Source organism: Sceloporus occidentalis, unplaced genomic scaffold (assembly GCF_023333645.1).
Source record: "Sceloporus occidentalis isolate IW3139 unplaced genomic scaffold, rSceOcc1.0.p SCAF_9, whole genome shotgun sequence".
Classification (NCBI taxonomy): Eukaryota; Metazoa; Chordata; class Lepidosauria; order Squamata; family Phrynosomatidae; genus Sceloporus; species Sceloporus occidentalis.
The window spans coordinates 9,683,716-9,710,507 of NW_028316989.1; the positions used below are offsets into that span (position 1 = coordinate 9,683,716).

Sequence of the window (26,792 nt, forward strand, 5' to 3'; positions counted from 1 at the left end):
CACACCAACTCCTGTCTCCAATCCACTATCCCCAAGCCACACTTGTTCTGGGTTTCAGAGTTCCTATATACATTACTAAGGATTGACACTTGGTGTTCCTCACCATTTACAGCCATACAGTTATATTATAACATCTTAAAGGGACATTTTACTCAACCAGGGGTGCTATGTTGTTTCAAACTGCACTGTTTTCAGTAGCTTGTTATATTTTTAAATTGCATTTTTTTAAAATAGAGGCTTGAATCATTTTAATTCTGTGTGCTGTACAGTTTAATTCTATTTTAATATTCATTTTTTGTATATGATGGGATACAATTAATAACAACAACAACATTCAGAGGTGTATTGCTATTACCTTTCTTTGAAATATAGCCTAGGGCACGTGGTATACCTTGGCTGTATTAACCAGGCCTGCTTAGCTTCCAAGATCAAATGAGATCTGGTAGCTTCAGAGTATTTAGGCCTACTCTACATCAGAAGAGCCATGAATCTACTCTGGGTTTTAATCCAATTTTCAAAGCAGGCTGGATCTACTTGAGGATGTGGTCGGCACCTTGGAAATTTCCTTTAAAGTTCTGATTAAAACCTGGATTCACTTGCCCTGCTGCTGATTCCCAGCCATAGACATTAAGAAGGCTAGACACTCCTTGTATGCCATGCAGCCACCATGTGGGGTATCCAGTTCCCACCCCATTTTATTGTCCACCCCCATCCAGAGTTTCAGATAGGAATGTGTGAATTGAACTCATCGGTATTAATTTTTGATGTACAAATTTTGTTTTTGTTAACTGCCTTTGAGTCGACTTTGACTCATGCTGACTGTGTGCATGAGACATCTTCAAGTCCTCCTGTCCTCAGTTTCTCTACACAGGTTTAGCTCTCTTTTGTGTCCTTTTCCTGTCTCTTGTCTTTCTTAGATTGTCTCCATCCTGGTATTTTCTTGGTGAGAGGTTATCACAAGAAGTTTCACCTTTGCCTCCCTCCATACAGTAGTAACCAGTGTTAAGTATGGTGTAACCGCTATACTCTCCGAAAGATCCTTCCGCAGAATACTGAAAGGAAAATACATGATGCTTCCCGCACACATTGGTTGATTGCTCAATCTATTAGTGGATTTTAAAACACATTTGTATTATTTGAATAGAATTAATTTGAGTCACAGTTAAATCACTATGGAGATTATGAGACAGGGAAAAAGGTGGGAGTAAAAGCCATACTCCTGGCAAAGCAGTGCGACCATGCTGAAGATTTTCAGACACATCGCGCTTATCCAGGACTTAACCCATAAAGAACGAGCAATGATCCAGCAACAAACCATTCATGAAGAAGTCCCATGAATGGGTTTGTTGATGGAGCATTGCTGGTTCTTCATGGGTTAAGTTCGGGATAAGCGCAATACCGTCTGCAAGTCTTCAGAGCAATGTGCTACTCCCCCCCATTCCCTCCTGTCTGATAATCTCCTATGATTCCACTTTAACTGCCATGATGGCATCCTCTGGAAGCCTGCACTAATAGTTTCTGGCAAAGAATTCTAAATGCTGTACTTCATCAAACTATGAATCCCAGGATTCTACAGGATGGACCCACAGTCATTAAAGTGGTACCAAAATGTTATTATTGTACAGTGTGAAAGAAACCTGAGAAAGGGCCATACTCCCCATTTTCTCTCCCACAGGAAGGAATCTCTTGTCTAAGGCCACTTCTGAAGCAGCAAGACATGCAGGCAACATTTTAAAAGAAAAGAATACATACCTTTCCTGAACTGTTCATTTAAATGCAAATGTATGCAGATTTCAAAAAGCACACAAAAGTCAATTAATAATAAATATCACTTCTCCCTCTCCAACCATGATATGAAGTGCTGTGACAAATCTGAAGAAGTGCTCCTATCTATATCTACCTGCCACAAAATAAATTGTAGGGCCTTTTCTTTAGTTGCATTTAAGAAATGAGTCAAGGTCAGTAAATGGCTTCAAAGGAAAGGGCCTTTTCATTGGTGGCACCAGTACTTCTCTTCCAGGAGATTTATTTCAAAATGGTTTAGTACTTTGCTGAAACTGGATAATATAGTTCCTTGGTTTCTACTTAATATCTTAAAATTTTGAATGATCAAATCTGAGGTTTTTTTCTGCATACCACCCAGAAAAACTATTGTTAATGGGATATTATGCATTGATCACTCAATCAATAAACTAATAAAGGATCACCGAAAAGAATCATAAGGCATTTGTGGGTCTTTTTGGGAGGAAACAGTTTATGGTGACATCGAATGCACATGAAGACAAGGGATCTCCTTCTAACAGCCAAATGTTTCATATTTTGACCGCATGTAAAAGTTTCTTCTCTTCTTGTTTCTGTTATAGGAATGAAGATAAAGGGATGACCCAAACATTTTCAGCTTGAAGAGGAACAAAAAATGGTGCTTTCCCCTCACCTAAACCAAAGTGCATAGCAGCCAAGTTATTCTGGCACATGAGACAGGCCCTGGGGCCCTGGGGAAACAGGCCCTGGGGAAACAGAAGGTGCACTGGCCTCAGAGAAATAACTGAGTAGGAAAACATATCCGAGCCACCGAAGACATAACACAATCAATGCCTGTATTGTCCAGCTCACCAAACACACACCAGCAGTGCCTTCACTGCTGTGCAGTGCTCTAGCAAAAGCCAGAAACCACACATTTAGAGTGTGATTTGCTACAAATGGACAAAGTGGCAGGTACTGGCAGATAGCAGCAGGCATATCCTCCAACATTTGTGAGATGAGAAAAACATCAGCACATTTATATCAGAGCAAGAACAGCTTCCCATCATGTGGTAGTAGGGAGTGCGCCAGCCTCACTGAAGGATTTTGAAAACTGCAAGATGTATTCCCTAGAAAAATGCAGGCATTCGACACTTGTGCACCACAAATCTTTCCCTTTCCTCAGAGTACTTTACATCTAAGGGTCAAACTAGGTGTGAGCTAACTGCATTAAATAAACCAGAACATTTCTTTAACACAAAATACCTGGGGGGGGGCGGGGTTGAATATGCGTGGAATCACAGCATGCAGAGAGAAAGGCTTGACACTTTCCTCTCCAACAGCATCAAACACTACAGCTACACTACACAGCTCTTAGCAACTGAACCTAAGAGCTGAGAACAATATAGTAGGGAGATTCATCAAAACTGTGTTTGGAGATGATAAGGATAAACATCACCTCACTGCATGATGGGGTCCTGACTAACAAAGACATCCACGCATTCCCATGCATATACACAGACATCCTGCCTAAAAATGAGGGTGAAATTGCTTCAGGTGACATGTTCATGAGAACTGTACTTCTGAAAACAAAATGAGAACTGAAACCAGATCTTTAACAAATTTTCTTTGCAATGGCAGTTTGATGGTTTCCAGGTCAGTGGGACAGTGAATCTGCTCTAGGTTTTACTGCAGAACTTATCTGGGAATAAGGTTCAGGACCCTGGATCACCTCCAACTGCCCAGGGCCATCTGACCAACCCCTGCACCAATCCCGTTTTACATCTGCCTCTAAACACACAAACACTCTCATTGAGGCTACATGTGTGCACTTAGATGATGAAAGTTCATTTTTCACCTTGACAAAGGGAAAGGTCTTTTTAAAAAATAGTTGCAAAACTGCACAGGGGATGGAAAAGAGGATATCCTGGCAATGTCATGAGTACTAACTATCCAGTAGGCATCCACCTCAGCCATCCACACATACATATACCTGAACAAACTGGAAATTTGCAAAACGCTGCGTGTGATTGTTTTTCCCTGTACCTGCAACTTTCAGAGCACCAAAGGAGGATTCAAACCATCTCTGTCACACTTAAAATGTGATTACAAAAAATCAGAGGCACTTGGCTAGTCCTCAGCATGCAAAAATGAAGAAAGCATCCTTTTTCCTTTCAAATATTTATATACCTGGCGAAAGACTCCAAAGAGACAATCAGTGATACTTGACATGTAATACATTAATAGGACTATTTCACATGGCAGTGGTAACTTGTCGAGCTCTTTGTGGGGATGACTATGGAAACACTGAACTTCAGTCCTTTGGCTTTGTTATGGGCTGGCGGAGAGAAATTGTTCCCCAGCGTTAAGACAAAATAAAAGCAGCCCTGAGATCATTCTGCATTGCAGGTGCTACTTCTCAGCAGCTCACATAAAGAACTGACTTTGTTTTCACTTCTAAAAATAAAGGATTGGTGACTATCAAGAAGATCAAACTGGGACAAGTCTTTTTTCCTCACTGACTTAAGCACAGAGTGACTCCCATCCCCTACAGAGACAGCTTCCCGGCAGCATCCTAGCAATTGACTTAAGCCTAAAATGAAAAGGCCCCCCATCTGCAGGAGACAGCATGTGTACAGTATTCATCTCTGTTCTATTTGCAGTAATCGGCCTGCCCTCCAAAGAGAGCACTCTCTGCCTTGTGCCAAATTTTACAACAATACCGACCGACTCTGCAAAAGGAAACTCCCACTTGAGCTGAGCCTTCCAAACTCCTCATGGCACATGGGGACCTCAACTTGACAAGTGAAGATCATAGACCAGAGATTATGCACTAAGCTCCTCTAAGGGTACAATTAATTCTGAGTGAAAAGGCTACTGTAATTCACACAGAGATAAGAGCAGATTTCCCCAGTAATATCAGCCTGGAAAAAAAATATACTGTCTCTGTGTAACAAAATCCAAACATAAATTGTTACGAAAAAAACAGTACAACGACCTACCTTGAGATAACCTTGGCTACTTTCCAGGTGTTCTACCAGCTTGGTGACTAAGCCAGATTGTTCACTTAAATACCCCCTGGTGAAATAGCTTTATTTGGTCCTTTTAGTATACGTTATTCCCTTAGGATTCTCCATCTTAGCAGTTTTGAGATGTTTAGTTTTAGTGTCAGGGGAGGGGGTGAGAGAAAAGGTAAATCAGTGCTCCAAGTGCTTTCCTGTCTAGGAAGAGATATTTGAAGCTATCAGCAGTGGAGGATGGAGAGGAATTATTCAGCATGATACAAAGCTGTGTCTGTAAGCAGGAGGTGGGGGGGGGGTGTCTTGGAGGGACTGTGGCATTTATCATATAGAAGTGCCAAAACTAGTAGTAAAGAGTCTTTCCAAGCATAGAGTGCCCACCCAATGAGGGGAGCTCACTGCTAGAGAAGCACACTCTCCAACATTTCACAGATGAAACCTGGGACGCATGTAGCCAAGCAACATCACAATGTGGTCATGATGACAAAAACTATTAATCAAGAAGACCAGAGAAGCTAAGAGAGGCTGCATCAGTTTGCTTTTGCCTGAGGGAAGGGCAAGATTCTGCCCCTTCTTGCCCTCTCCCCTTTTTGCCCTCTGAACTCTGAACTGAAGAAGGCTGAAGACAAAAGGGGGCTGAGGGCAAAGGGTGAAGGAAAAGAGAGAAACTGGGACATTTGAACAACAGCTGTAAAGGTGGAGTGACAGAAGATTAATCGGGTCTGTTCCTGCCAAATTAGGACAGTTGGATGGTTGGAAGAAGCAGAATGCCAAGGTCCATTCTGAACAACCAAGTCTAGCCAAAATTTTAAAAGCCAAAACAATTCATTCTTTCTTATCCAATTCAGTACTGTCATCACAAGGGATGGTCTCCTTTACAAAACAGTCATATGGACTATCAGTGGGTTTTTGGGGCTCTCTGAAGATGCCAGCCATGCAGCCATGAAGAAATGTCAGGAATTGGTACCAGCAGCAAAAATAGCATGGAAAGAATAGTGGTAGCTTTTACACCACAAAAAATGGAGGAGGAAGGAAGGCAGTTCAATATCTTTCACCAAAGTTTTTACTGAAAACTAACAGCATCCACATAGGAAATGAAACATCCAGGTCAGGGAAGTTTTGCATAAGTAGATAAAAATATTTTGAACCTTTTACAAGGGACTAGAGCGCTCCTTTCCTCTGCCCTCCCATCCTGGAAATCCCTCAAAGATGCCGGGTTTAACATTCACGAATAACCACCTGTGAATGTGGAAGGCCCACTGTATATCATTTTGACTTTGATTGTATATTATATTGTTAGTGTTAAAAATTAAATATTAATTAATAAATAATTTGCTAAAAATCTAACTTTGCATTCACTTTGTGCTAAACAATTTCTAAAAATACTCTTTTTTGCCTTACAAACATATTCCTAAAGTGCATTTGGATTACTATTTTTAAAAAATGGTCTAAAATGTCCCAACTCCCAACAAACAAAACGCCTTTCAAGAGCAGCCCACAAAAAGGATTCACAAAAAAAGAAAACTGCTCAGCTGACAAAACAGCTCCACTTAATTTTTTATGGTGCTAAATTAATTGCTGCAGTTAGAGATGCTAGATCTGTCACTGAGATATAAAGAAACCAATTTCTGCACAAATGCATTAAAAGACCTTTCCAGGGCACTGTTCTGAACAAATGAGATCACACTAGCAAGAAAATCTAACAACAAATACACACACACACACACACACACACACAAAGTTGTTAATACATTTACCAGGCAAGATGTTTTCCCCCTTCTTCTCTGTATCTACAGAAGGCAAGAAAGCACCAAGTTGTTAACTCATTATTATACTACCCTCACATTATTATACTACCCTCACAACATGTTACAGCACTTTTGGTGCCAAAGGGTTTAAGACCATGGAAAGCCTGCCAGTCAGAGGAGACCAATGTTGGGGTATTTTATGCATTGCCAAAAAGAAAAGGAAACACATACACACACACACTCTTATACACAGGCACACAAATACACCAAATATAAATGAAAAGAAAGCATAGATTTACATAAAATTTGCATATTATAATATGCACATAAAGATGCAAATGCAGAACATAACACATCTCACCATAGTGGAGAAAGATAAGCTGTGTGTGCTGGTCAGGATGCTGTACACAGGTGTTAACTGCACACAGGCAACTTCAAGCCCAATGCTTCCCCTTCTTGTGCACCATTCTCTTTAAACTAGACTTGGACTAGACACAACTGTTCTCTTAAGAGTTAGATGCACTTTATCCTAGGCTAGACAGACAGACTATCTTAGAAGCTTCATACCTTGGTATGACACAGGCTTATCAATATGTGACAGACGAAACATGGTATCTAGTAAAGCCGTGGTCCAAGGGCAAACAGTACTGCAAGCTTGCTGGAGCTAAGGAGATCTGAATATGGCTATTCTCTGGCACACCTTGGAAAAATTGTGTGTGTGTTCAATGCAACTCCCAGACACCTCATCTTAGCAGCATTAAACATGCACTAACCATGCTGGCTATGGGCTTCTAAAAATTAATTTAACCTTTTAAAGGTCTGTTCTCTGATGTAAAGGCCTGTTCCCACATATATTGTTTTGAAGTCCCCCATGAATGAAAAATATGACATAAATGTAAATTTTTTTTATAGTGCTACATTTTATGGTTTACTAGATACAGAGGATCTAAGCTAACTTGAAACTATACAGATGGAGGACAGCAAACAGCAGGGCTGGGGAACATGTGGTCCTCTGGATAGTTCAGGAATCCAACAATAGGATGAAAAACCCACCTCTAAAAGGCAGATAGGGGGAATGGCCCATGGTCTTAGATGTCTCTACATCTCTTGACTCTTCACTCAGGCTTGAAACACATGGTCCAAAAGAAGCGGCTTCTGACCACTTTAGGGGCATGGTGTTTAGATGATGCATGTGCCCAAAGCATCCAGAAGTCATACCAAGGATGTGCTACAGTCCAAATTTGCAGATGACACATAATTTGTGGGAGGAGAAAATTCAGACTTCAAAATGACCTTAACAAATTAGGAAGCTGGGCCAAAACCAAGAAAATGAATTTCAACAGGGGAAATACAAGGTACTGCATTGGGCAGTAAAAATGATATGCACAGAAAGAAAGGGTGACGCCTGGCCTGATAGCAATGTATGCAAGCAAACAGATCTCAGAATCTTAGTGGACCACAAGCTGAAAGAGTCAGCAGTGTGATGGAGCAGCTAAGAAAGCCAATGCAATTCTAGGCTGCATCAATAGGAGTATAGTGTCTACATCGAGGGAAATAATAGTGCCACTCTATTCTGCTTTGGCCTCACCTAGAATACTGTGTCCAGGTCTGGGCACCGCAATTCAAAAAGGATGTTGACAAGCTGGAGTGTGTCCAAAGGAGGGTAACCAAAATGGTGAAAGGTGTCTTTGAATGTGGAACACACTGCCTCGAAGTATGTTGGAGTCTCCTTCTTTGGAGGTTGTTAAACAGAGGTTGGATGGCCAACTGTCAGAAGTCCTTTGATTGTGTGTTTAAGCATTGGAAGAGGTAGGACTGGATGACCTTTGTGGTCTTTTCCAACTCTATGATTCTATTTTTTGACTGTAACTCCCATCAGCCTGAACTGAGATTATAAGAGCTGTTGTACAACAGGACGTGGAAGGGCAGACTACCAAAATCCTGACTTCGACAATAGTCAGGAAAAAAGATGCAACAGAGTGTTAGTGAGCCATACAGAACCTCCCTTTCTAACAAGTTTTGTGTAAAACCTGTAAGCAGGAAACAGCAACATCCAAATGGAAAAAAGTAACAGCTTGAAACAATTAAATATATACATATATAAACTTCACAAGAAGATACAAAGCAACTTCACAGAGCTTTTATATGCCGCATAAATTAGGACACAATGTCTTTAATTTTTACAAACCAAGGTACTTTCTTTCTCCTTTTTCAGATTTATTGCTCAGGAGCATTAAAATGTCTAAAACAGTTTACATACACCATCACAGTGGGAATTTGCTTGGGGATAAGGGAGCTTGTAATTGCAATTCTAAAACTAGCCCTATAAGCTTGAAGTAGTGTTTAAAAACATTTTAAGGGCTTTATAAAGCTATAAAGTGCCTCCCAACTAACCTAAATGTAATATATCTTTAAAGAGAAAAAAGAAAAACTAATCTGCCAACAAAATGGAGACAGGGGATCACACACTACTGATCATTATAATTCAAGGTTCTCATAAATAATACTGTTGAAATGAAATATAATTTTTGAAGGGATTAAGGGTATTATCTCCAAAATAAAATGAAAGAATGAATTTCAGCTCTTTCGGTTGTTTCTAAGTGCTAGTTTCCAGAAAAGTAAGGAGCAAGTGCATAGCAATCCAGTGGGTGGATGTAGGACACCATCCGCTTCATTTTCAGGAGTGTGCCAAGTTATCATACTTCTTAGGGTCCTATTATACGTAGCAAACAGAAATCATGCCCATATTTGAAAGAACATGCACATTGTCACATGAGATCCCACACATACTCCAACTATCCTGAATGTGGCAGGGACAGTCCTGATTCATCCTTGTCGTTCCATGTTTCAGCTTCCCAGTTTCTCTTTCCTCTACCCACTTTCTCCATTTGTTTTCAGCTTGCTTTCATTGGTGCAAACAGAGTTCAAAGTTCAAAAGTAGTTTGCATTCACCCAAGAGAGGGGAATAACAAGGAGAGGCAACAACTTCTCCTTTTCTGTAGACCCAGGCAATAGCAAACGGCTGCAGCTCATTCCTCATTCGTGATTTTTGTCGTCTTCATCACACTGTCATGTTGCTTGGCTTAAAAGGTCTCAGTTTTTATCTGTGAAACATTGGAAGGTATGCAGACATTTTCCTTCATGTACAAACAAGGAAGGGGTTGCTTCATTTATTTCCAGTCCATGTCACTTTTATATACATTTGTTGAGACTTGTTCTGTTCCATTAATACATTAATCTATCAATATATTTTTTTCTAGAAATGCATATAAAGTTGTATTGAACTATTTAAATGTGTATTTTTAATGTATTTCCTCTAAAGATCTACATACTTAAAACTTACGTTACATACTCCCCATCATTTCACAGGTTGTAACTGGAGCACATATGGCCAAGCAGCATCAGTGTAGAGTCAAAGTGATGAGTGAGGAAGAACATATCAGATAGGAGAAGTTGCAGCATTTGCTTTTGCCTGATCCTACTGGGGAGTTTGAGATTTTGCAAGGTCCTCTCCCTTCCCTCCATTGAACTGAGTGCAAACTATTTTTGTACTTTGAACTCCATTTCCAGCAAATGAAGTAAGCTGAAGACAAAGGGGGAAATTGGGAAGAGGAGAGAGAAACTGGAATATTTTAAGGGTTTGGAAGAAGTGGGATGGCAGAAGATTAATTGGGATTGTCCCTGCCAAATCACAGGGACGTAGCCAAGGGGGGGTGTTCTTGGGGTCCGGACCCCCCCCTTCCGTTAGAAAAATGAATGGTGTGTGCTGCTGCGCCGTTGCACCCAAGCCCCAATATAATGGTGGCACTTAATCTGGACCCCCCCTTCCTAAAATCCTGGCTACGTCCCTGCAAATCAGGACACGTGGAGGATGTGATATTATTCTAAAATACATGCAAAAAACAGAGTAAATAAAACAGATAAAGGATATCTGATTGGCACAATAGTCTGGATGATATGACCCATCAGTGACATAGTACATGCATTGTATTCAAAAGGACCCAGGCATCGTTTAATGAAAAGCACTATCAGTGAGATCTGTCATTGCGACCTTGGGAAGTCTAAGCAGTTAAATAACCTGGTGCTCTCCCTAGATGTTTTGGACTACAGGACCCATAGTTTCCAGTAGATCCAATGGAAATTCTAGTCCACAACAACTGGAGAACACTAGGCTGCGTATTCCTGACCTAGAATATCATCCATCCCTGCTGTTGTTCACAACAACTTTAAATGCAATACCATTGTTTTTTTTTTTTTCAGATTTCAAATTTCATCTCCTTCCCAAAACACCCACCAATTTTCCTGACAGCAGGTAGATACCTAGAAAGACTTAAGCTCTAAACCATTTTAAACCCTTAATTCCAAATGCTGCAGCTAGCTTCTCATATTACTATTTGAATAGGAAATAATTATAGGCCAGTTTCCTGAATTTGGATGATGTTATTTTTTTTAAAAAAGACCAAAATACTATTTTTGAAATGCTTTCATTAAACGTTTTGTAGTCGGGATGAAATACAGAACCTGCTTAACTTGGTAAGAATAGTCAAAAATAACCCAGTAAATTTTCATACATTAATATTTAATAGATGAAACTTTTAAAAGGCAACAGATTGCATAATTATCAATTTTTCCAATTGAATTTAACAGCTTCTCCTTCTCTTTTTCTTTTTATAGTACAAAACACCACATTGTAACGGGGAAAAACGAGAGCAGAGGCTGTGCTAGCTGGAAAAAAATGTGGTTTTAGTTACTCACGTTTTCATAGGTTTTGTAACACCTTATTAAAGTTGAAAGCTACATATATAAAATTACTGGTGGCACTTGTCTAATCCACTGAAGTTGTATTTCATTACAGTACCTCCTGTACAAAAACTAAAGTATTCTTTGCTATGGTCTTCCCCTGTTTGGGTTCATGCAGTTTCTGGAATCCAAGAAAACACATCCACTGAACATGTGTGCATGCTTCCATTAGATTGTGACAATAAAATATACCTCCCAGCAGACCAGCTATCATTAAGATAGGTTTGAAGGAGATACAGAGATTTTCCCTTTAGGAACCACTTTCTCTGTGTTTTAATAAACCTAGTGGTCATAAGGAGAGCATTTTGGCTCTTTAAAGGCTGATATTCCCAGTGAGGGGACGTCTCATGCACTCGCTGTCAGAACACTAATCCATCTGAGAGACAGAGAAGTCACACTGTCACAGTGGCTTTAGATTCATACCAGAAGCAACTGTGCAAATTGCAAAACATCTAATTCAGAGCACCTTCTACCTCTGCAAATCCCTCAGCTTTTCTAAAAGGAAGCAAGAAGGATTCCCACCCACCTAGCTGTACTTGTTTTACAATGAAGTAAAATGCTTTCCCCTTGATGAGCATTAGGAAGGAAAAACAGTGGTGATAGTAGAGACTTATCTGTTCCTTGCAAATGTTCCTGGAGAAAAGGGTCAGCACTAGAAAGTGGGTTGTTGTTGTTGTTGTTGTTGTTGTTGTTGTTGTTTTTAGCAAATGGCCTAATGGTCCCTATTTTTCAAAAGGGCATATATAGGCCAAAGAAAATAAGTGCCAGTATGTAAATCTAAAGTCAGGATTCAGCTGCAGATAAATTTGGTTCTCAGTTTGGATTTAGAATTCCAATTTGAATGTAGAATGTAGGTCACATTGTTTACAGCAGTACTTTTTACACTATCTGTTGTATTTCTGACATATCTGATGTATGGGACTAGTCATTTTTCTTCCCAGTTTGCCAAGGACTGGCATCATATTTGTGTCCATTGGCTGCAATTGTTTGTTTTTTCTCTCCTGAAAACTTCAGTAACTGGCAGCTGATTCCAAGTCATTCTTGAGGTGATAAATTGTGGACCTGCACCATTCTATGGACCAACAGTTTGAATACAGTTTGATCTATAGTACATTGGCAGCAGTCTCCCTTCTCTCAGGACAGGACTGCAATGCAGTGCTAGATGAAAATATTTGCATATAGAAAGGGGTAGCTATGTGTCCTATTTTACAGAGAGCAGTCCTTTATTTGAATGCATATTAATTGGTTAGGCCTTATGAAGGCAGGCATTTTTGGCCACTAACTGGTATATAAAAACTTTTATAAAGTACACTGTGATAGAGGATTCAGGCCACACATTGTAAAGTCAGGATATTAAATAAATAAAAGACAGACAAGTAAGCAGTCTGTGCAGAGTTTTTGACAGCAAGGCTGAAATAAGTTGTGGTGAGATAGACAAACAGACAACTTAGCCAATTTTGTGGGATAAGTTTTTAGTTGATACAACTGAGGAGGAGGTAGACAAGATACTTCCAGTGATGCAGCCAACTACGTGGACTCTTGACCTCTTTCCATCTGGGCCAATTAGCAATATCTGTGGATGGTTGACTAGGTAGGTTCATCTGAGTGTGTGCATCTTCCATTCACATGTCAATCTATGGCTCTGGTGCCACACTAAACTAGAGTTCCCAGGATCCCCTAGCACTGAACCAGGGCAGTTAGAATGATCTCAAACTGGATTATTTCTGCAGTGTGTTTTGGACCTGGGTCACCTATCATGCATGTATGATTCCTGTGCTGAATGACCTGCACTGGTTTCCAATTATATACTTCTGAAATGTAACTTACAGCATCTGATATTTGTTGGTGGACTTCCATGCAAGTACTAGGCATGTTTTAAATTTTGTGCAGTTATGCATAATTCACCATTATGTTTTTATACTGCCCTGAAATCCTTTTTTGGATGAAGGTACAGCCCAAACATTTTAAAATAAATGAACACAATTAAAACTTCAGAGTAAAACCTATTGATAGTGCTAACATCCAGATGAGAGGATTGCTGCCAGCACCTTTCCCATTGAAGTCTATGAGACTTCATGGACTCCATGGTCGTTTAATCTGCCAAACCATTAAAAATCAATTTTATTTTGGCAAAAGCACATCATGATCAAATCACAAACCCAAAGAATGTGTTTATTACTGTAGCTAGTTTCTAATATCTGCTTGCAAGAAAGATACATAGTTGGAGCCAATAAATTTAACTTAAATCTTTTAAGCTTAAAGACAGATTATCTTGGAGAGACAATATCCCAAAACATCCCACAGAGTCCTAGCCAATTTAAAGTACATTGTCCAATTGAGGTATTATTCTTGCAAGTGATATCTACAGAGATAATGCAACAATGGATTAGGCATACATATTGGTTCCCTACTGGCAAATCTCTTGCTTACTCTAAATTGGTTTAAGATTCTATTCAAGCATCCAGTCCATTCACACATTTACATTTATATCTGCACACAGAATATATACAGAAGATGTCTTATGGTTAAATACATGGCTCACAGAAAGATGGTGCAGGAGACCGTGTTTTTACCCACGTTTACAAGGCTGAATATTCAGCAAGGTTTCCAGAACTGGGATGGGGGTAGCTCAACACTGGCATGCAGGTCATTATCAGTTTTGATGACTTGTAGCTACACTTTTACAAAACAAGGGGAAAAGAATATGTTGCGTTAAAACAAGCATCACCATTATCGTCCAGCTGAAACTGGTACCACTTTGAGTACCATGAAAACAAAAGCAAAATCAGGATATTGCAAACACTTCTTACTGGTAATTCCCGAGGGGACTCAACTACCATATACACTCGACTACAAGTCAACCTCATGTATAAGCTGAAGGTAGGTTTTGAGGTCAAAATTATGGATTTTGATATGACCCATGGATAAGCCAAGGGTAAAACCTAGGGGACGTAACAAAGGATGTTACAAAGCAAAGGAAAAATGAGGCCAAAGAACTTACAAAATTCCAACAGGCATAACAATGATTACCCTAAAGGCTGGATGGATGAGGAGGGAACTATGGTAAATGATAGGTGTGTGATGTGTGAGGGAGGCACCCCAGGTGCATGTGGGGAAAAGAAAACATGTACAGTACATGTAAAAAAAATGAAAGAGACCACTATATGATTACCATATATACTCAACTATAAGTCGATTTCATTTATAAGTCAAGGGCAAGTTTTGGGCACCACAATTCAAAAAAGATGTTGACAAACTGGAGCACGTCCAGAGGAGAGCAACCAAAAAGGTGAAGGATCTGGAAATCCTGCCCTATGAGGAGAGGCTTAGGGAGTTGTGTACAGTATGTTTGGCCTGGAGAAGAGAAGGTTAAGAGGTGATATGATAGCCTTGTTTAAGTATTTGAAGGGATGTCATATTGAGGAGGGAGCAAGCTTGTTTTCTGCTGCTCCAGAGAATAGGACACAAAACAATGGATGCAAGCTAGAGGAAAAGAAATTCCACCTGAACATTACAGGGAGCTTCTTCTAATGCTGCAGTGAGCTATATATTTATATATTTAATCTGATTAGAGAGTGTTTGTTCTTAACAGGATCCCATTTTCACAAATCATTAGGGTGAAGTCTTCTGTACAACGTACGTTAATATCGCATTTATAACCTACCTACAGTTTTGTAAGAACTCTGTGCAACCGCTGTGATACAGCACGCTGCTCAGCTTTAAACAATTTGTATGAGCAAGATTTTCAGGGAGTACTTCAAAGTAGCATATTATAACTAATGGCATTACTTGTATCATGTTACTTTGCAGGGTAAAGAAAGCATAACACCGTTCCCCTTGCAAAATGATGTAACCAACGGCAAAGTCGTCCTGCTCAATAATGACAATTGCTTACTCATTACCTGGAGATATAAATCCTCTTGGGAGTCATTCTAGGAGGATTTGCTTTATAAACTTTTAGGCCATTTTCTAACTTTCTAATGGATTGTTTATTTTTTTCCAACAGAACTGGACTGAAAAGCAATGGAGAAGCAAGAAGTAAGAACAGGTTGCTTACCTGTAACTGTGGTTCTTTTGAGTGGTCTTCTGTAAACTCACACAAATGGGGCCATTCTGTGCCTGTGCAATACATCTTTCAAAACCTTCTAGAGCATTACATAAATATTATGGCACCACAAGCACTCCTATATAGGCACCAAAACTGCCAGTTCTATGGATGCTGATGCAGAAATCCAAAGGACAGAAAGAACACAATGAAGAGAGGATGGGTGGGGTTGTGTGAGTTCACAGATGACCACTTGAAGAACCACACTTACAGGTGTGCAGCCTCTTCTTCTTTGTGGTATTTGTGTAGTCTCACACAAATGGGGGACTAACAAGCTATACAAGTAAGATGCAGAAGTGTCATTACAAAGAAAGCAGAGGTTTACAAAGCATCAAATCAGTGCAACACATCAAACATGAGCATAACACCCCCTACCCACACAAGGTAATATGAATGCATTACAAAGTTCAGAAGACAGAATTAATCTTAAACATCAATATACAATATAAAACTACGTTTCAGAAGATGGTATTCTCCTGAAACATCAATAATACTGTCAAGATGTTGGAAGAATAAAGTCCAGATCTCCCAAATGCAGTATCAGGTTGAGATCCTGTGCCCACTTTGTAATGAGTTATGAAAGTCATCAATTGTGACCAAGCAGCTACTCCACAAATGCCCTTGAGCAGTACACCAGACAAAAAAGCATTAATGTGACAACAGTCCATGTGGAAACGGCTCAAATTTGAACCAAAGGTCTTTCTCACCCAGTTCGTAAGCAAGACAGATAGCCAACACTATCCACTTTGAGAAGTGCTGCAGAAACAAAAAGCAGGCAGTCTTTTCTTTGCTGAAAGCAAGTTCCTCTTGAATGCAGCAGTGGGATTCTGCATGAAAGCCAGGAGAACAATGTCCTGGTTGGCATAGAAAGCAGACACTACCTTAGGCAAAAAGGTAATGTTGGGTCAAAATGCAATTCAATCAATGTGTAAGTTCATGTACTGACAGTCCACACGGAGAGCACAGTGCGCTCTAGCCTCTAGCCATCCTATTATGAACAGCCATGCCTTTTAGACAGAGCAGAAAAGGTGTTCTAGGGAGTCTAGAGGATTTGAGTGTTGGGAGCACATGTGAACCCAGAGCTCCACTTTGTCCACCCTTGTTCTAGAGGAAGAGCATACCCCAAGTATGTAGCTCACCAGGTAGTTTCAAATATGTGTCTTACTTTACAGTGGACAATGTTCTGCTTAAAGGAATTCTCTAGTTAAAAGACAGGGCTGTTAATAATAGGATGTCATAGAAATCTATAATTCAGAGGACTGCCATAATTTGAAGTCAAACTGACACCAAACAACAACAACCAATCCACCTCAATTTTAAGAATAAAGAACCTTAAGAATAATAAAATTTTATAAAGCAAATCATCAAGTCCTACCAATCTTTATGTATCTTGGGTCTTTGGTTATGGATATTTTTTCAGGTGAAGCCTCCAGCAATTTATTTACTATTTATTTACTGGAGATACAAGGAAAGTGAACACATTACATAAATATCTTCTAAAGCCATCTGAAGTCTGTATTCTAGGTAGATCCTAGATTAGTGAAAAGAATCACCTTTGGGTGCCACAGAGGATTTCCCAATCTGCCAATATGTTTCCAATTTAAAGTGCTGGTGGGTATAGGTTGGAATATAAATATTTAAATAAAGAAAATAACCTTAATACATGGTGATCTGTCACACTATATTCATATTTGTTTCACAGAGAGAGGTCTGATGTTGGTTATAACTAATTAGATTTAGATGCAATAGATATGTGAGATGAGAAACAAGTGTTGAAAATACAAAGCAGCACATATATCACGCTCTTGGGAAGTATCCTTTTTAACCAAGGAGAGCCACACACCAAATACATTCTCTCATTCCCTGACAACAAACTGTAGTCATCAAGTGCTGAAAAGGATCATCTCCCAAGTGAGTATAAAAATAGAACAGTCAGGGATCAGCAATGGGTCAACATCTTACAGTGTGAACAGTACTAACCTGACTATAATCACAGTGTTTCATGTTCTGGTGGAGAATAATTCAATCTCAACACTTATCCTGCAGCCTGACTTTCTTGTCCACAAGGTTGCCATCATCAGCATATTTGACAAAACGCTGCATTAGGAGCACATTATGCAGCAGCAGGAATTTAATACACAGTTTACTCTGCTTATAATTTCCATGGTTAAAATGGACAACAAAGCACAGAACACAGAAGTTGCATTATAGTCAGAATTTGGAGGGGGAGGATTTTTTTCAGATTCAGATTGCAGGTCAGCACATAGGGTTTCAGTAATAATTTGCAGTACCCTTTTGGAAACAGCACACATACCTCATTTAATATCCAAACTAGTTTTATGATGTTTAGAGAAGGGACCCTTTCCTAGTTCTTACAATTGTGGAAACTATGGCCCCATCCAGACAGGCCAAAATAAAGCTGCTTCGAGTCACATTGGAGGTGTGCTATTTAAATGATGCATGCATACTAAGAATCCAGAAGCCACGGCAAAGCCATGATCCAGTCCTAAGGATTAGAGCGCAGCTTTGGTGCCACTTCCAGACTCTCCGTATGCATGCATCATTTAAACAGCGTACCTCCAATGACCTGATGCAGCTTTATTTTGGCCTGTCTGTATGGACAGCCTATATGGACCTTAGGTTCTGCTTCTGGTTATGCCCCCTTCCAAATGCACAACCTGAGCTGCAAGAAGCCCTAGCAATATGTACAGAAAGATTACCCTAAAGTAAACCCTCTGTCCACTTGGATGTTAAGTACAGGGAGGGGCAACTGTTTGCAAGTTAGGGCCAAACTGCATAGGATTTGGAGCAAATGCAAATGGGACTTTTTAAGCCACACGATTTGCAGCGGAGGTCGAGGGGGGATCCAGATAGCAGTGGGAACATTTTAAAATCCCAGTATGGATCACTCCACAGTAGCCTTTTGTGAAAAATAATTCTGCCTTTAACAGTAGCACTACCCATTAAAACTATGCATGCCAAACCTCTTCTAGTCAGCCCACAGTTTTGTGCCCAAACTGTATATTTTGTGCAATGTCTGAAGCATATACTATCTGTACAAAAACATAACCTTTTGCACAAAAATTAGGTTTTTAAGAAAAATCCAGAAAGGTTCAAATGTAACATACAACAATCTCTTGCTATTTCTTATCCAGTGGGGAGAACAGAAACATTAATTATGAAAAAGAAGTAATTACTATGGACTAGAAACATCCTCATGTGTGGTATCCTTTTTATACTTCTATATTAATTTAATGTTTCAGGCATTTGTTGTATTTTTAAAACACCGTTTTTATGATCGTAAGTCACTTGGGAAGACTTTTTGTCTTAAAAGCAGCCTCCAGAAATCTTTTAAGGAAAATAAACAAAACCAAACATAAGAATTTCCAGTTTCCTGCTTCTACAGAATATGATCACAACCATGCAGATTTGGAGGGTTGTTTTCTATGTAAACACAATGGGCTATGTCATATAGCAAGAAGTGTTGAAAAACAGACAATTATTCCCATATCCACAAGTGCATGTAGCAGCAAGGCCCCAACATTCATTGCCATTTCCCAAGGAAATAGTAATTGACAAATAGGACTCGCCCATGGGGATATCAGTCTAAGCTGACTTAATGTTTCCTGACATTCTCAAGAGAGGAGCTAGCTGACTGCTTTGGAGGGGGGACTACATTCCTGAGACTTGCAAGCTCATCTTTAAGGAAACATCCTCGAAATGTAAATAAAAGGAAAGGAACAACACCACAGCTTGTCTCTGAACTAACTGAGAAGTCTGGAGAAATCTGAAGAGCCAACGGCACAAGACTCCATTCTGCTAGCTAAGGAAAAGTTGAAGTATGCCCAGCAGGAGCATACTCTCCAACATTTTCTCAGATGAAAACTGGAGGAGAAAGAAACCAGGAGATTTTAAAAACAGCTTTAAAATGGGATAGTAGAGGATTAATTGGGATTGTGTCTTCCAAATCAAGGTATTACAGAAACAATATCTGTGGTACTTCCCAGAGTCTCCCTGCATCCCTTCTCCCTGGCATGTCAGTGGCCACATTGGAGTTTATCAGACAAGGGGAATTGGAAGTATAATCCAATGGCAATCTGAACGCAATCATGGGGTTTCACGTTATTGTGTGATAACCCACTACACACAAATTTGGGCAATGGGAAGTCAGTCCGAACACAATCATGTGGTTTCACATTATTGCGTGATAGACTGCCACATGCAAATTTGGGTAATGGCATGCTATTTTCGGGCAATGGGGAGCCAGTTCAAATGCAATGCGTATTCATATAATTGCACAAAACTAGTGACTTTAAGTGAATGCGTTCTGGCCCCACTTTCTTTTTATTCGAATTTAAGAGAAATTCCTCCCGTTTGATAAACTCCACTGTCTGAGTGATTTGGGGAAATGAAGTGCAGAAATGTAATGTTTACAAATGCAGGATAATTTTATCATCGAAAAATAGATGTAGTTCTTGTTGCAGGCCAACCTTCCTCAACCAGGTGCCCTCCTGTGGTGTCAGACTAACCCTATCATCAACTATGCATGAGAAACATAACAAAGGACATACTAACAATTCAAACAAAGTATATCAAAATCTGGGATTTAAGATGTGGTTTTGTTGCAGATATATTCCAACATGGGAGGTATAATTCTTTACACACTTATGACAAAAATGTGCATTGCTGCCACAGGATGTCTGTTCCATTTTTTTCCATAGACGTGCAGACGAGTGATCCCCTTCACAAACATAGAAATATACACACTTATATTTAACTTGTAGCAGAATGCAACTCTCCCATGTCTGGAATGCATTTGCATCTGGGCCAGAGAGCAGCAGCAAAGCCAGAACTGCAATGCACATTCCATAGGCATGGGAAACTCCCAATAAGGAAAAAAAATGTAGGTTGGAAGGAATGGGTTAGGGCAACATAAGCAGAAATGTAACACTAGTGGTCCCCCCAAAGTTCCAGAAAGGTAGTTAACCAAAGTTCCAGAAAGGTAGTTAACAACCCTGGAGAGACATGGGTCTTAGTTTTCCAGCTATGTCCTGGAAAATAAGAACCAGAAGGAGTGAAAGATTGGTAAGGTGGGGTGAAAACTTTATCAATTAATTCATTTTTTAAATTTATTACCATTGGGGGGGAGGCACATGACAGGCCTCCTATGATTCAGAATGAAGGTTGCCATCTGCTGGATCTCTACCGCTACTTCTAGCTGCAGTTCTGACTTTTCATCGCAAGCATTTTTCAGCGTCCAACCAGTGTGCAACGAATGGGGTGTTCATAGTTTGCATTTAAATTAGTATTTACCTAATTTGCACTTCCCCAGCCAAAAAACATAAACAATACAATTATATTTCAATATTCACACCTTTTCCAAATATTGCTATGCAAATGGGGCACACAAAGACATATATACATTAGTGAAAATACCTTTTTTAAAACCTGACTTTATGGGGGGATTGTCTCTATAAATGCACAGCATGCAAAATTACATAGAAAAATGAGCATATCCGGAAAAGTAAATTTTAAAAAAAGTCCAAACACTTAAAAAGCATTTCAAACTTATAGAAAAATCAGAATCTGAGTGGAATCAAACAGATTAATCTATTCCTTGCTGAGGACCATTTTCTTTCTTTCTACAGTCAGTCCTGAATTCAGGTTCATAGCAAAGAACCCTCACAAAAGTGGAAAAAGCCATGAATATCTTTACCCCCTCCTACAAACCCTAACTGAGTCTATATTCCTATTATCTCCCCACTCCTTAACCCACACAAATCCCCACTGGCAAATTATCTAAGCATCTTAGAAGTTCCTTCCTCCATTTATAAACTGCAAGCATCATAAGGGAAAGAGAAGGGGATTTTCCAATGGCTGTTCTCATGTACTTTCAGACTAGCAATCACTTTCCTAATACACTGACTGGCACAATTTTCTGGACTGGCCGCCTCCAACCTACTGCATGTGTTGGCAACACCGGCAAGAAAATAAAGAGAACTGGGCCCATTCAGTTGCCTGATCAGGGTAAAGATTAAAGAGGTGACATTTTTTTCCAACACATATCAGTATCATTTTCCCCCTGACATTTAATATGACCAGCTTTGAAAGCCAGACCCAACTTTCCGTTGTACGAGTAATAACAGAAGACAGCTGCTGTCTCCTATGCATGAAAATCCTGGAGCTGAAGCTACTTGTAATATAGATCACATTTTGATTTTGAGCCGAGCCTCCTCCCGACATCTGCCCTGCAACACACCATTATCCTGCCAACTATCAGAAACTTCTGCAGCAGCAGATGGACAAAACCATGCACTTAAAAGGCTTTGGCATATAATACATTAATACTCTGCCATAACAATGTATGTTAAATATTTAATTCAGTGAGATGTCCGGTTCTCAGTGCTAATCCACTTCATTTTGTTGAACCAAAATCAGAATTCATCTTGCTGCGTAAATCATGGTTTTAGCACTTAAGGGTAAAAGGATGCTTTTACTGGCTAAGGAGGAAGTTTTCTTTCTTACATGCAAACATAGAATCTGGCAGCTTCCATATCATCAATAATGAAGCTACTGAGAAATGGAGCTTGACAGCCAGAAGCCAACATCTCCCTTACCTTTCTCCCATGTACTTATCAAGCTGTTTCCCTAATGTTTAAATTCTTGATGACTGTAACTAAGAATCACACGTTAATTCTAGTGATGTCACCAACATTCATATTCACCTGGTTCTGAATATTAATTTGGCATTTTGTAACATTTCATTCCATTATAAAAGAATGCTGCACATCGCTTATGTCACAATGGCGGCCCCTGTATGGATGGGAGGCCACTGTTATGACGATGCCGTGACATACTAGGGTTAGGGACTGTGCAGTTGGTGCACAGTCCCTAACCCTAGAATTGCCACCTGGACACCGCTTTTTGGCAGTATGTACCGGGCCAATGAATAACTTTTCAAAAGAAGCTTTCCAAGCTCTGGTACAGCAATTCTGGACTTGTAAGATCTACATATTTTTATTAGGCCCACTAATCAAAGCCAAATGCAAAATAGTAGAGGACAGGGGGCAATAGCAGCAGTTACTTTATCCATGCTATGAGGACCCTGTGTATACAAATACTGAAGGAGTGTAACTTTCAGTGTGGCCAGAAGATCTGAACAAAGCAATAGTCAGATAATAGAAGGGATAAACACAAAGATGAGTCAGGCATGGTTGAGACTTCTGTTAACTTCCCATTTTACTTGCTATTCTTCAGACTTATTAGTAGTAAAAAAAGTTTTCACATCCTACTTTAAGTAACCGTGAGACATATCAGTAGATTGAAATCTACTTGCTACATACACCTGCCCAAAAGCAACAAGAAACCTTAAAAATGATACCCTTTTTAAAGCAAGAAATTTCAATCAAAATGGTATAACTTTCTGTTAATTATTTTTGAGAGGTGGCATCTGATTAACCGTAGCTGAATTATCATATTCTCAGATTTAATTAAGATGAATGTGGGTGACACTAACTTTAAAGACAAAACATGTTGTATTTTAGATGATCTGCACATACTACCACAAGTGTCATCTTATAAGATGTCTTACCAAAAAAAAGCCTGTAAGACATAAACTGCAAATGACAAGCACTCCTATGCTAAAATAATTATATGCATTTTGAAAAAATATGTATCATGCACTTGATTGGAAGGTTTCAAAATTGATTTGTTTAACCAGTTCATTGGCATTGGATGTGTAACTACATTTCACCAAACTTGCACTAACAGTCTTATTATCTCCACTTCTTTGCAACATTTAAGTTTGTTTAAAGTTGTTGTCAAGCAACAACTTGCACAGTTGTAAAAGAGGCTCCACAATCACTTGTGCAGTAAAAAATGAACTTCTAGTAAGAGCCAAAACAGATTGGGGGCGTGGCTTAGAATCATATCCAGCCCAACCCCCTGACATGCAGGAACTCTCAATCAAAGCATACCCAAGGTACGCCATGGGAAGCAGCAACACCCCATCCCCACCAGCAGCCACAGCGGATGGGTGGCAGAGGCCCCTGGCTGGAAGAGGGGCTTTTGTTGGGGGAGAGGGGATTGACTATCCCACCAGGTATTCACCCCCTGCTCTGAGGTGTCTGAACCCCCCCCCCCACCCAAACACACACTTCCTAATGACACCCCTGTACATACAACAAATGTTACTAAAATTACTAGTACAATTTTGAATGCAAACAGCTAGGGGACGGCTTTAGATGCATGAGACTGTTTAGGAAATATGGTACATTAATCCCCCTCAGGCCTGAAGATAAGCAGAACAAATACAGAGTTTGTATCTGGATCTTCTTCAAGTTAATATAGCACTGTTCAGGCTTTTCCCTGAGCTGAGTACAGCAATTTGTGTATAAGAGTTGGAGCCACAATTATTAAGTCTTGCCACCAGCCTTGTCCCTACCCTCCCTTCCTGTCTTCCACTGGGAAACAGCAGCAGCTTCCAAATGTGAAAAACACTTTTCTGCAATTAGGAGACCTATTTAATTATTGTCCTAAAATGACAGAGATAGAAGCTTCTATTCATGTCGGACTGAGTATGAGTAAAAACACACAACAAGGCCACCTTATCCTGGGGGAGGCAAGTAGCTCTCCAGATGTTTTTTGGACTGCACCTTTACAATCTTTTATTATTAACTGTACTGACTAGGGCTAATGGGAGTCATAGACCAAAAACCTCATTGAGATAAGGGAGTTTATCACACGGGAGGAATTTCTCTTAATTTTGAATGAAAAGAAAGTGGGGCCAGAACGCATTCACATGAATTCGCTAGTTCAGCAAATTTACGTGAATTCAAATTGCGTTCGAACTGACTTCTCATTGCCTGAAAATAGCTTGCCATTGCCCGAAATTGCGTGTGATCACCTCTCACGCAATAACGTGAAACCCCATGTTTGCGTTCGGACTGACTTCCCATTGCCTGAAACTGCATGTGGTAGTCTATCGCTCAATAATGTTAAACCCCATGATTGCGTTCGGATTGCCATTGGATTATACTTCCAATTTCCCTTGTCTGATAATGTCCAAGGACACAGTTCCACCCTACCACTTTATATTGATTAGTCTACTCCAGGGTAGCCATCCAAGGCTTATCCAGTTCCATCAACCAGCATAACCAAGGGTGAGAGATGATGGGTTTTGTACTCCCAATATTTATAGGGCCACAAGCTACCCAGCTGTGTTCAGGCATGACACTTGAAAACAGGATTTAACAAAAGTTAGATAGCAAAATGGTTTTCCATAACAACACTGTTGAGGATTTTTTTTCTATCAATACACAGATCCAAGAATCCACCATTGTTATTTTTCAAGCCATTCAAATTAAAAACAAAACAAGAGGGGGAAACATGCAGTTCCACCCCATATTTGAAATCCAAACTGAGTCTTCTGACCCTTGCTGGAGACAGCTGCCTTCCTCCACATTCCAGCCAAAAATAATAACAGAAGAGAGCGGTTTGGAGGAGAGTTAATCTAATCTTCATTGCTTCAGTTTTAAAATATCCTGCTTGGTTTAAGGTTTCTTGTTACATGGAGGGATGTGTTTTTAGTGAGATAGGTCTTTGCATAAAAGTCCTTCATGGAAGCTTCATGTAACCAGAAACCAAGGAAAGCCAGCTCTGCTGCAGTCCAAACACATACACACACACACAATCTCTACAAAGCCACACATTGCAAGCTCTGCTGAAGCTGCACTTGCGGCAGCAGTAATTATGTCAATGCCGCTGCATTTTTATTAAACTATTTATACATTGTGTTTCATTGTAGAAACCTGTAAAATAACCCTACGTGTCAATGGCTCCCTGCTTCTCCCGGAAGAAACTTTCACTTCTGAAATGTTTATATAGACATCCCCATACTTGTGTAATTGAAAAACAAATCAAAACAACTTTGACTCTTGCATTTTAAGCCATGGCAAGATTTTTATTGTATGTTGTTTTGCTATGGGACCAATTCCACTTTTAATCTTTGGGAGAAAGGGCTCAGGAAGGATTTGTTAAGATGTGAAATTTTAAAACTCACACCCAACATGCTTTTAAATATATTAGTCTCCATCTCTATAATAAACAAAGGGTGAAGAGGATACCTTTGTATACTCTATTATTAATTTAAACTCTGCCTTAAAGCCAAGGCTGAACTGAACTTCTGTGACATTTTCTTTCAACTTCTTAGAAAGGTTGGACCCTGGAGGAGTCTTCCAAAAGAAATAGCAAAGCAGTTTCTCTTTGTGTATGTGCACTGAGTAGCAAAGTGGTCCACAACTGCTGGTCCCTGTGGAGGCTCCTATCTTTGGATGGGGGGGGGGGGGTCATTTTTGTTGGAAGGCAGTATTTTGCCAATGCCTGAAATAATGCCACAGCCTGACAAAATATCAATGGGAGATTCTGGGGTTATAGTCCAAAAAGAACTTTAAAAACTTTGCTGACCACTAAACCTGAACCAATTTTCCATTCAGCTCTTTTGCCTTGGATTGCAGGGCTGTGCATACATACTTGGGAGTAACTATCCATACTTAGGAATGACTACCGATCTCAGCCAAACTTTGCTTCTAGCCATACATTCAGCGTGTACATCTACACTTTTTACTTCAATTTATGATAGTTCCAATAACCTTCACACTTTTGATTACAAATCCTTCTTCTTCCCTTCCTATATATATATGTGTGTATGTGTGTGTGTGTGTGTGTGTGTGTGTGTGTATATATATATATATATATCAAGCAATCTGCTAATTAAACACAAACACCCGAAACTTGTTAGTGAACTCATTCTCTCAGTACTCATCCTTTTTTTAACCAGAATGGTGCCATCTATGCATTAGAGCTTTATAATTTGCTGAAGTATCAAACATGTTCTCTTGAATCCCAATGAGGGAGAGGCCCAAAAAACATCCCAATGAGGACCCACCATCCTCAGTGGGCAAAGGACGGTTGCTGGATGTTGGAGAGTAAACAGAAGACTGGCGAAAGGAGCAGAGTATTCTGCAAAAGGGCAGGACAGGGCTGACTGACAGGTACACTGAGCAGGAGTTTACATCACATGCTACAAGATTAGATTGCATATCACACTTGTACCAAGCTGATTCAGAAATATAAAACCCATTCTGTCAAGGGGACTGGAGAAGGGAAAGAGAATTCAGTTCAGTGCTTTTCAAGGAAATCTCCCAAACCAATCCTGCCCAGGTGCCTTCCTTACCTAATCCCTTGTTTCTGGAGGATGGCTGCAAAAATGGTTTTGACTCCCATTTAAAAATAAGCTCCAGAAGAAGAAACATCATAACTATGGCCCAACGGAGAACATGACATTGGCATTCGGGATGGCATGAATTTAAAAGAGATTCA

General features: G+C 39.8%; 1 protein-coding gene across 7 annotated transcripts in view; it reads right to left on the reverse strand.

Moving 5' to 3' along the window:
• LOC149306854 (homeobox protein PKNOX2) overlaps positions 1 to 26,792 on the reverse strand; it is a 262,919-nt gene that overhangs the window by 226,283 nt on the left and 9,844 nt on the right. The window lies entirely within an intron of this gene.